Raw genomic sequence first — 11,819 nt, forward strand, 5'->3', positions numbered from 1 at the left:
TCCGCGAGCGTTTTTGCCTGACCTCCCTCCCCTCGGCCTCGCAGTGGCCCTTTCGCGCCGCTCTCGACCTTTTGACACAACAGCACTCGTCACCGCTTTCGCGTCGATATCATTATTGTAACATATCCTTTTGGTTAAATCACTCGGCGCCCAAAACCTTCGGGGTTGGGGAAAGGTGCATGATTGGATCTTATATATGCTCGGTTATGCGGCATGATTTGCAAACAGGGGCCGGTGAGCAAAAGTTCAGCCAGTCACTCACAAATCAGGGCATGTCTTTCTTATATTTATTACATTTTTTTTTTGAAAGCACAAGCCTGGCTGGTGTAGTGGTCGCAGAAGTTACGTCACAGTGCCTCTAAGTTCGACGTCTCGCCCGTGAGGCGGAGATCTGCTTGACGTGAGGCGCTCGAGAATATGAATTTTAGTGCAGCCATCCTCATTCAGACTGTAAATACACGTTCATTCGACTGTACAGCTTTTTTTTTTTTTTGGTTTGTTTTGTTTTAAGTACGGCTGGCGCGTGCATCCCCACGCCGTGTTTCTGCTGCCAACTTTTTGTGTATAAAATAAACATTTATTGAACAGGAACAAGGAGGGCGGTTATGATAATTGCTTATGCATCGTCGACGTGGCTATCTCGTACTGGCTGTTTACAGCGGCGGAACAAAAACGAAACAAATATTCCCGTTCAGAAACGCGTACAGTCTGTTTAGAGATTCCATCATTTATTGTATTTTAGAACCTCCGCGGCAACGTGTTGCCTTCAGTGTGTCACGGTCGGGAGGTTTCGGCGGTTATGATCTTGAATGTGATCAGATTTTGCGGAAGAAGCAGGGGGGAGGATGGGGGAGAAAAAATAAAAGCACCTGGAGTATGTCATTCACTGTTGTAAGTGCACTGGGGGGAAACAAAAAAAAAAAACATCAGTCGTGTAATCCATTGTGAAACCTTGTGCTCTATTCAGTGTATTCCTGTGAAACGAGAAATTGATTAGTACATTTTGGTGCATCATGTCCAGTAATGTGATTCAATGAAAATATTGACCCTGCAATTTCCAAACAGAGAAAAAGAATAAAAAATTAAAGGAGTATCATGTTGTCTTGTACGTAGGTCTCTGCGTCACCTTCCCCCCCCCCCCCCCCTGAACGAAGATTTACGGGTCTTTGGGAGCCTGGTTCTGTTTTTCCTTTGGCACTCCTGTCTGATGTTTTTGTTTGAAACCAGTCTTAACATGTACCATTGTCGCACATTTGTTTTTATTTGTTCAGGTGACATCAGCTTCTTCTTCTTTCTTCTTTTCCTTTCGGCTTGTCCCGTTAGAGCACAGGTGCCAAACTCAAGGGCCGAGGGCCAGAACCGGCCTCCCCACATGACTTTATGTGGCCTGCGAAGGCAAATCATGGATGTCAACTTCCATGTTTTGTGTTGAAATCTGTCCCAAAAATTCAAATTGCATCATCATAAATGATATCGTTGAGGTATTGCAAGTGTTTTTATGTTACCAAACATCAACAATAGTTGATTGATTGATTGATTAAGTAATTCATAAATTTCACTTGTCAATATGATGAGGCGATAAATGCTTTTTATGGTTTCGCAGTCATAGCGGCCCTCTGGAGGAAACCCGAATGACAATGTGGCCCGCGACAAAAACGAGTTTGACACCCCTGCATTAGGGGTCGCCACAACGTGTCATCTTTTTCCATCTCAGGTTAACTCGTGCATCTTCCTCTCTAATTCCCGCTGTCCTCATGTCCTCCCTCACCACATCCATCAACTTTTTCTTTGGTCTTCCTCTCGCTCTTTTGCCTGGCAGCTCCATCCTCAGCAGCCTTCCACCAATATACTCACTCTCTCGCCTCTGGACATGTCCAAACCATCGAAGTCTGCTCTCTCAAACCTTGTCTCCAAAACATCCGACTTTGGCCGTCCCTCTAATGAGCTCATTTCTAACCCTATCCGACCTGCTCAGTCCGAGCGAGAACCTCAACATCTTCATTTCTGCCACCTCCAGTTTTTCTTCCTGTTGTTTCATCAGTTCCACCGTCTCTAATCCGTACATGATGGCCGGCCTCACCACTGTTTTATAAACTTTGCCCTTCATCCTCGCCGGGACTCTGTCTGTCGCAGTTTTCTAAAATGTACAACGATGGTTTTTCATCTCCCCCAGGTAACTGGCTAACCAATCCGGGGTGGATGCCACATCTCTCCTAAAATCATCTACGACCTCAGCAAGGTACTACAGAAAGGATCCAAACCCTCCTTTCAAAAGTGGACTTGACAATTTGTATCCCGAAACTTTCCCAGCGGGCACCAAACACCGCACCCTCCCCTCCCTGTTCCAACGTGAGGCGTCCGCAGACGTCGGCTGCACTCGTGCTTTCACTCCCCCCGATCACAGAGACGCCACCGCCGGTCCGCTTCGGCCGCGGGCTCATGCAGACATTTAATTGTCTGAAGGTGTCTCAGGGGAAGAAACGCACCTCGGGAGGAAATATGTCACTAAATCTTCTGCTCAAATCCCTTATATTATTATTATTATTGTAAAGATGGTGGCTGTAGTGGCTGCGGTAGTAATCCCCGCCCGCTCCAAAAAAAAAAAAAGCTTTTATTCACAATTCTTCCGGCACCTCTGTTGCTCCAGTCTATCCCCCATCACGCTGAGAGCCAGTCAGTTTGTTTCTCCGCTGCCCTTTAAATATCAGCGCGCCGTCTGTGGTCCGCACCTGCTCCTCGCCGCCCAGCAGTCGGTTCCATTTAAGGCTCGCGTTCGCCGTCACCCTCAGCTGTCATTCCGATCGTCCTCAGAGACCCGCTTCAACTCGCACAGGGCCCCCCCCCCCCCCTTTCCTACCTTTAGGGTTAGACCTTAAACCCTTGAAATCCCTTGAAATCCAACATTTGAAGGACTAACGATGGTTGATATTATGTTATTTTGCAATGATATTAACAGCTGTACTTTACACACAATCCTTTCCGGGATGCCGGCCCACAGCCAATGTCGACCGATATCGGAAATATGACACAGGAAGTAATAGAAGCAGATGTAATCTGTTCGAGAATCAAACTGTCGCCCTCGTGGGAAAAAAAAAAAGAAAAACTCTTGGCTTGAAAGCCTTGGTGGAAACCAGGACTTCATGCTGACTTGGTCGTTTTAGAGCGCCTCGTTGTCGCTGCGTGGAAAATCCATATGATGTGTATTCCAGCCGCTGGAAGCCTTGAGTCACCGGTGTCAAACTCGAGGCCCGGGGGCCAGATCTGGCCCACTGCGTGATTTAATGTGGCCCGCAAAGCCAAATCTAGAGTGTCAACTTCCATGTACCAAAATTTCAAATTGTCATATAAATGATGAGGTGGAGATATTCCGAGCATTTTTGTGTTACCAAACGTGAATAGTAGACAGGCACATTACCCTTGATTTCTGAGTCCAAAACTAGTTCATAAATTGATGATGTAAATATGAAATGATTGAATATTTTTGTTCCACAGTCATAACGGCCCTGTGAGGAAACCCGGAACGATAACGTGGCCCGCGAGAAAAGTGAGTTTGACACCCCTGCTTTAAATGAATATATTTGTGTGGCCCAGAGTGTTTGAGATCGGAGGCAATGACTTCATTTTTGTCCATTTTGAAAGATCATTTTATACATCGCGGCACGGTACCACGACTACTTAGAGCGTTGGCCTCACAGTTCTGAGGACCGGGGTTCGAAGCCCAGCCCTGCCTGTGTGGAGTTTCCATCTTCTCCCCGTGCCTGTGTGGGTTTTCTCCGGGCACTCCAATTTCCTCCCACATCCCAAAAATATGCGACATTAATCGGACACTCTAAATTGCCCCAAGGTGAGATTGCGTTTGTCGTCTGTCTCCATGTGCACTGTGATTGGCTGGCAACCAGTTAAGGCTGATGACAGCTGGGATTGGCTCCATCTCTCCCTGCTACCCTTGTGAGGGTAAGCGGCTCAGAAAATGGATGAATAATTTTATACACTTTTACGCAGCATTTTTAAGTGTTTGAATTTGACAGGGTTTTCCACAGGACTCTTCTCGGAGGTGTTAAATTTAGAAGTACAGAATGTATTTTCATTTTACATTGACTTTAAGCCTCAGATTATGCGTGGTACCTTGTTTGATGACGCTCGACATCAATATTCATATATTAAAATCCCATAAAAAGATTTCCCCTTACTGTAATACGCTCGAGCTGTCGTATAATTTGGAATGCAGTCAATAAAGCGGAACACACAAGAGGATAAAAGCCCCTCTTGAGTCGTGACCTTCAGTTTCATGTCAAAGAATTGACCGACATTGAATCGTTCTCTTGAACACATTCGTAGTCTGATGATAATAGAAGATTTAATGAGATCTTGATATAAGATGAAATCTGCCCTAGATAGAACTAAATCGTGTGTAAAAGACTCGACAAATGAGACGAAAATTAAGCGTTATTGTAGGATAAAACGGACTGAGGGGGCAACAAACGCTTAAACGCTACTCAGATGTTTCCTATTATATTTCATATGAGTCATCACAGATGATTTCATGAGCCCAGCAGCAGACTTCGAAAAAAGTGACGCGTGAATTGGACGATGACCTTCCGAGCCCCCCTTTTGGAGATCGGCTCTCGTCTGAAGGGCCGCTCTCACTTGACCTCCGCGTCAAAACCGTCAACTCATAAAGCGGCCATTAGTTTCCCGAAAAAAGAAAAACCGCGGTGGAAGTTTCGCCGTCAACCCCCCCCCCCCCCCCCCCCCCCCAGACTGCGGTATTAACCCGCGATTCCCGCCAGCCTGACCTCACGGGCGCTGTGACTCATCCGCCGGTGACGCCAAGTGCGACATTAATTATTGGAGGGAAGCGTGGACTCATCTTTATTTGTCACTCGGTTTCGATAAGGCTAAAAGCAATTTAGACGGAAGGGCCCACCGACTACGCGATGACTCATTTGGAACCTGACAGCGTAAAAACCTGATTATGATAACGTATTTTTTTTTTTTTTTTTAATGAAATCTTTATGGGGGACTCATTGGAATTCTTACTGTAATGTAACAGTTGAACAGTCATTTTACTGAGTGGTGTGCTGGCTCACACCGCTAGAGGCCAGCAGAGAGCCCACTTCATGTGCAAGGACCATCAGATTGAGTGACCAAGGACTCCCTGTTCTATCCATCCATCCATTTTCTTTTGCCGCTTATCCTCACGGGGGTCACGGGGAGTGCTGGAGCCTATCGGAGCTGTCAACGGGCAGGAGCCGGGGGACACACTGAACTGGTTGCCAGCCAATCGCAGGGCACATAGAGACAAACAGCCGCACTCGCAATCACACTTGGGGCAATTTAGAGTGTCCAATTAATATTAATGTTGCATGTTTTGGGGATGTGCCCGGAGAAAAACCCAAGCAGGCACGGGGAGAACATGCAAACTCCACACAGGCGGGGCCGGGATCGAACACGGTCGTCAGAACTGTGAGGCCAACACTTTACCAGCTGCTCCACCGTGCTGCCTCCCTGTTCTAGTCAGTCATTTAGACTTAGTAATAAATTCATTATAAGGCTGGCAACAGGGAAGCCACGGTGGCGCACCTGGGAAAGCGTTGGCCTCACAGTTATTAGGACCCGGGTTTGATCCCGGCCCCGTCCATGTGGAGTTTGCATGTTCTTCCCGTACCTGCGTGGGTTTTCTCTCCGGGCACTCCGGTTTCCCCCCACATCCCAAAAACATGCGACATTAATTGGACACTCTAAATTGCCCCTAGGTGTGATTGTGAGTACGACTATCTCTATGTACCATGGCTGGCGACCAGTTCAGTGTGTACCCCACCTCCTGCCCGTCGACAGCTGGGACAGGCTGCAGTACTCCCTGCGACCCTCGTGGGGATAGGCGGCAAAGAAAATGGATGGATGGATGAATGGGCAACAGGGAAATCAGTTTTAAGGCCAAAATGTTCATTCCATCTCTCCTTTTTCAATACTGCTAATGTACGCTCATTAGGGTCGCTGGAGCCAATCCCAGAGGGACAAAAATGTAAATATTTCCATTTTCCTGAAATAAAACATCAAATTTACAATGACTTTTGCCCTGTTTAACAACCATTCACAAAAAAATGTCACCATTCCAGCAGCCTTTCAGTCAGAAGGAAGCTCCGTCGTGCTCCGAGAGCAACACGGTAGAGAAGCTAAATGGCCTGATACAATACCCTCTGTGACCTCTGACCCCCGATGCACTGCGCCGTGATGAGTTCGCTGTGCTGCCTCCGTGCCACTTACGGTGCGCATGAATTTAACCAAAGATAACACAAGTGGGCATGAGAGACACTATGTGTGCGTGTGCGTGTGTGCGTTTGCGGCTCACGACTCGGAATTGCTGATGCTTCTCCTTTGGGCCCTGTCAAGCGCACTTAGCATCAGCATTTAGTATGCAACGCGGGACAAAGTCGGTGTAATTTGGGAGGGGAGACGCAGGGAGACACGGAGACCTTTTTGGTTAACGCTCGTGAACGACATGCTCCACGTCACGTGTGTGATTTGCGCACTAGTGGCCTCCGGTTCTATAAATGCTGCCCCCGATATATTGCCAGGTGTGTAAATCATCCGAGTGGCCGGGGATCTCCACCGCCTCTTAGAGTCTGCTTGTAGTTTGCTCGGAATGTACTTGCACCCTTTGACCTGGCAAATCAGTCTCTTCTCCTGCCATCCGAAAGACGGTCACGGCGCTTCTAGCACGACACATTTAAAGGGAATGAGAGGAGAAACTCTGATTGGGCAGGAGAGAAGTAGACTTTCATCCCGCCCGTAGCAGCGCATCTGTCCCCCTTTTCGATGCACTGGGGTGCACTAGTCCACAAAATTATCAACATGCGTCAAGCTGGAGCAAACTCCTCTATTTCCATAGAGGGGTTTGCATATTCTCCCCGTGCCTGCGTGGGTTTCCTCCGGGGCACTCCGGTTTCCTCCCACATTCCAAAAACATGCAACATTAATTGGACACTCTAAATTGCCCCTAGGTGTGATCTTGATTGCGGCTGTTTGTCTCCACGTGCCCTGCGACTTGGTGGCAACCAGTTCTGGGTGTACCTGTTGACAGCTGGGATAGGCTCCAGCATTCCCGTGACCCTTGTGAGGATAAGCGGTGAAGAAAATGGATGGATGGGTGGATACTTCCACAGAAGATGCACTCCATTTTTTTTTTACCCCTGTAGAAATGATATCCAACCATCCATTTTCTTTGCCGCGTATCCTCACGAGGCCCGCAGGGAGCGCTGGAGTCTATCCCAGCTGTCAACGGGCAGGAGGCTGGGTAGACCCTGAACTGGTCGCCAGCCAATCGCAGGGCACGTCGAGACAAACAGCCGCATTCACAATCACACCTATGGGCAATTTAGAGTGTTCAATGTTTTTCATGTTTTTGGGATGTGGGAGGAAACCGGAGTGCCCGGAGAAAACCCACGCAGGCACGGGGAGAACATGCAAACTCCACACAGGCGGGTCCGGGATCAAACCCAGGACCTCAGAACTGTGAGGCAAACGCTTTACCAGCTGCTACAACGTGCATACATGTGGTGATATAATTTTAATATACCCCTCGTCCCGTGTTTTTTCCTGACTTTGGGAATGAGGGATGAATTGGAACAGACGTGCGAGGACCATGTTGAGGAAATGGAGCAGGAGACGAGCGTCAAGGACTCCATTAGACGTCTGCCACGCTTGAAAATCCCCCCACTGGGATGAGCAGCCTCCCTTCCTTAATAATAGTATGGAGCGATGCCATTAGCCATCTTTCAACGGCATGTTGTGGGCGGTGCATAGTATGCCGCACAGCACGAGGGGAAGTGCCGCCGGTGAGACCTCGTTCAGGGGGAATATTGGTATAAAAACGCGATAGACGTCATTTGGACACTGCACCCCACGCAGTATGTAAAAGTCAAATTGTTATTAATGGACGATGTGCGCGTGAGTAAAGCGGGGCGCGCACGCCTCCCTCCTCCCGACGCGCACGCAGCTGCCACTTGCGGTAGTGACGATGATGATGATGCTGGCGTGCAGAGGAGGACCAATGACAGCGCAGGATGCTGCGGGAGGTTGCGCGGCTGAATGGAGGCGAAAGGGATGCCGTCCGTTTAGCAGCACACGAGAGGAATTAACATCGAAGGAGGTGAGTGCCGTCATCGATTGTCACGGTCAGTGAAGTATCCTTTTTCTTTTCTTTTTTTTTTAACAAAAAAAATATTTTATTGTTTTGCGACCGGGTTAAAGGGGGGCACGTAGCGCCGACTCAGCCGGTCATTGATCAGGAGATAGTGGACGATTTTGCGCCTGAACGCCGCGTTCAAGCAATGCAGCAGCGCTGGTGTTTCAAAATAAAGCGTTTATTAGGCGCCCCTGCGCTCTGATCACAGCGGTGCGTTCAGGGGCTCGACGCGGACCACGCTGGGGCCATCAAACATGGAGGCCCACTGAGCCGTCACTAGGGTCCGTGCTCCTTATGCTGCATCACGGTGGGCGCAACATTAACATATATATTTTTTTAAACGTGTTTAAGTAGTCATCCCGTCACTTCGGGCTCTCTGACATCATTTCTAACTATCCGGTGTTGTCCTTTGACCCTGATATTAAAAAAAAAAAAAATGTCCTCTCTGAATGGGATACATTTATTTGATGCTCAGTAGTAGAATCCGTGATGAGGAGGCTTCACGTTGCAGCACACTACAAGGGGTTGCCGCTCCTTCTCGCGTAAATTGACTCTTATCAGCCCCATATCGGGTGTGGGGGGGGGGCTATTTTTAGTAAAAAAAAAAAAAATGTCCTTCCTTCTTTGTCTGGCCGAGACGCTGAGGCGCTGACCTCAAAAGGAGCCGCGCTAGTTGGTCTCCTTTTCGAACCGCTTGTCTGAACCCCCCCCCCCCCCTCCCCTCCTCGCTGCTTTTCCGTTTGGTCACAATGCATGAAGCAAAAATGTCAGGACGGGGGGGCCCACCTCGATCGAAAAATGTCCCAGAGACTCAGCGGTGAAATCTCTGCGGCGTGTCGTCTGTCCTCTCTCCGCACCACTGCTCGCCGAATTGGCACGATTCCATCCCCCCCCCCGTGGCCCGAACTTGGCTCGCCGAAAGGTGTTGGGGTTCATCCATCGAGTCGTATTGTCACCCGTCCGCTGTTGGTGGACCAAAATGGTTGCAAAATATCAAAACATTCATATCTGCATTTGATAAAAGCTGGACAGGCAGTTCATTCAGCGCTCCTTCACAAAACTGCCTTAATTGGAGACTCTAAATTGCCCTTAGGTGTGATTGTGAGTGTGCCTGTTGTCTGTCCTTGTGTGGCCTGCGATTGGCTGGCAACCAGTTGCCCGATGACAGCCGGGATAGGCACCGGCACTCCTGCGACTCTTGTGAGGATAAGCAGCTCCAAAAATGGACGGATGGTTGTGTAGTTGAAGTATTCAGATGTAACAGCAAGCATTTCAATTTTTGTAAGTTAATTTCATTCGGGGCGGCCCGGTGGGTCAGATGGAAAACGTTGCCTCACAGTTCTGTGGTCTCGGGTTCAAACCCAGCCCCGCCTGTGTGGAGTTTGAATGTTCTCCCCCGTGACCGCGTGGGTTTCCTCCGGGCACTCCGGTTTCCTCCCACATCCCAAAAACACTCTAAATTGCCCCGAAGCGTGATTGTGAGTGCGGCTGTTTGTCTCCATGTGCCGATTGGCTGGCAACCCGTTCAGGGTGTACCCCGCCTCCTGCCCGTTGACAGGTGGGATCGGCTCCAGCACTCCCTTGACCCTTGTGAGGATAAGCGGCTAAGAAAATGGATGGATGGATGGATGGATGAATTTCATTAGAATCACTGATGGTGTAGTAGTACACACGCCTGACTTTGGTGTCAGAAGAGTGGGATTGATTCCCGCTCAGTGATGGTGTCGACATCTGCCCTGCAACTGGCGGGCGACCAGTTCAGGGTGTAGTCTACCCTTCGCCCCAAGCCAGTTGGGATAGGCTCTGGCTCTCCCGTGATCCTTGTGAGGATAAGCGGCTTGGATAATGGATGGATTAATTTCATTAAATGCTTTTTCTGCTCAGCTGGTAAAACGTTGGCCTCACAGTTCTGAGGTCCCGGGTTCAATCCCGGACCCGCCTGTGTGGAGTTTGCATGTTTTCCCCGTGTCTGCGTGGGTTTTTGTCTGGTTTCTCCGGGCACTCCGGTTTCCTCCCACATCCCAAAAAACGTGCAACATTAATTGGACACTCTAAATTGCCCCTAGGTGTGATTGTGAGTGTGAAATGTTTGTCTCGATGTGCCCTGCGATTGGCTGGCAATCAGTTCAAGGTGTACCTCGCCTCCTGCCCGTTGACGGCTGGGATAGGTTCCAACACTCGCCGCGGCCCTCGTGAGGATGAGCGGCAAAAAGAAAATGGATGCTTTCTCCATTTCTGGTTTCAGGAGCTAATCATTTTTCTTTGGGGTAGTCATAGTTAATATGCATCGCACAATTAAGAGGCCAATTTGGACTAATCTGGCCACACTCGAAACCAGATAGATGAGCGGAATCGATGGAATAGAGAATAGTGAGGATGTTCCGCATTTTTCTCCCAGTTAATGTAGTGTGTGGGTTTCTTGTGTTGGGCGAAACAAGCGATCCATTCTTCTGAAAGTGGTTCGATTCCGTGCAGTTGGTTATTGATTAATCGTGTTTTGGGATGATTTACGACCTGAAGACGAACGCGTCACTCACGGGAATCGAAGCTGCGTCACCCGGCAGCGTCCTTCTTATTAAAGCACTGGCGTCGAAACAGGAGTTCAGAACATTCCAGAAGAAAGGATGATGCCACAGTATCAATTTATTGATACAATGATCGCTCATTTCCCTCTGTGATGAGCCACAAGGACATTTCAGGAGCAGACAATGAAGTGACATTCACTAGCCCGTTAAATATTTGATTTCAACGACGCATAAAGCCGACGCGCGTTACGCACGCATTATTTTTCCTGCGCCGCCAATTTGTCTTGAGCCGTTGAAAGCTGACCACCGGAGATAAGAGCATCATCTTGTTGTGCAGGCTCAAGTGTGCTAAATTGGAATTTAATTTACCGCCGCATCTCGGCGGAATTGAAGTGAACGCGCCGAAGAATTATGAGCGATTATTCCGATTTTTTTTTCCTTTTTTTTTTTTTTTTGCAGTCCAGCGCGTCAACTCAATTTTGCAAAGAGTGTCCTCTCTGACCTCATCCGCTCAGAAATGATCTTGCAAAAAGTGTTGGAACACTGCGAGACTGGATTTGATCTGATCGGATCTTTAGTTAAAAAAAAACAACAACACATTTTGAGGACATTAAAACGCTTCCAACACGTCATCTTTCCCGCCCCGCGTCACCTTTGGTAAACGATGTCCGGCGACCGAAGTGCTTAATCTCAGTAGCCCAGACGTCATCACCATGGCAACTGGGTCTGAGCAGCAAAGCGCCACCGGTGAGAAAGTACCGACGCTTCGTCAGATGCTTGAGTTTTTTTTTTTTTTTTTTTTTGTCACGTTGCTCGCAGATGCCCCGGTATTGATCACTGCTGGGTGAAACATGACATGAAACGTGCCCACGCCAGGGTTTTCTCAAATATACACGCAAATGCCACCGAGTTTGTACAGTTACAGACGATGAAATCATATCACGATAGAATAAAATGCACAGCATCTTATTTGTTAGCTAACAGGCTTGAATAGAATAGAACCGAATTAAATAAAATACATTATAATAGAATAAGCCTTTTTATGTTTAAAATATAAAAAAATCAAATTTCACATCGGCATAATACTAGACAATAATCAAAATTCC

The sequence above is a fragment of the Syngnathoides biaculeatus genome, chromosome 10 (assembly GCF_019802595.1).
Source record: "Syngnathoides biaculeatus isolate LvHL_M chromosome 10, ASM1980259v1, whole genome shotgun sequence".
NCBI classification, from domain to species: domain Eukaryota; kingdom Metazoa; phylum Chordata; class Actinopteri; order Syngnathiformes; family Syngnathidae; genus Syngnathoides; species Syngnathoides biaculeatus.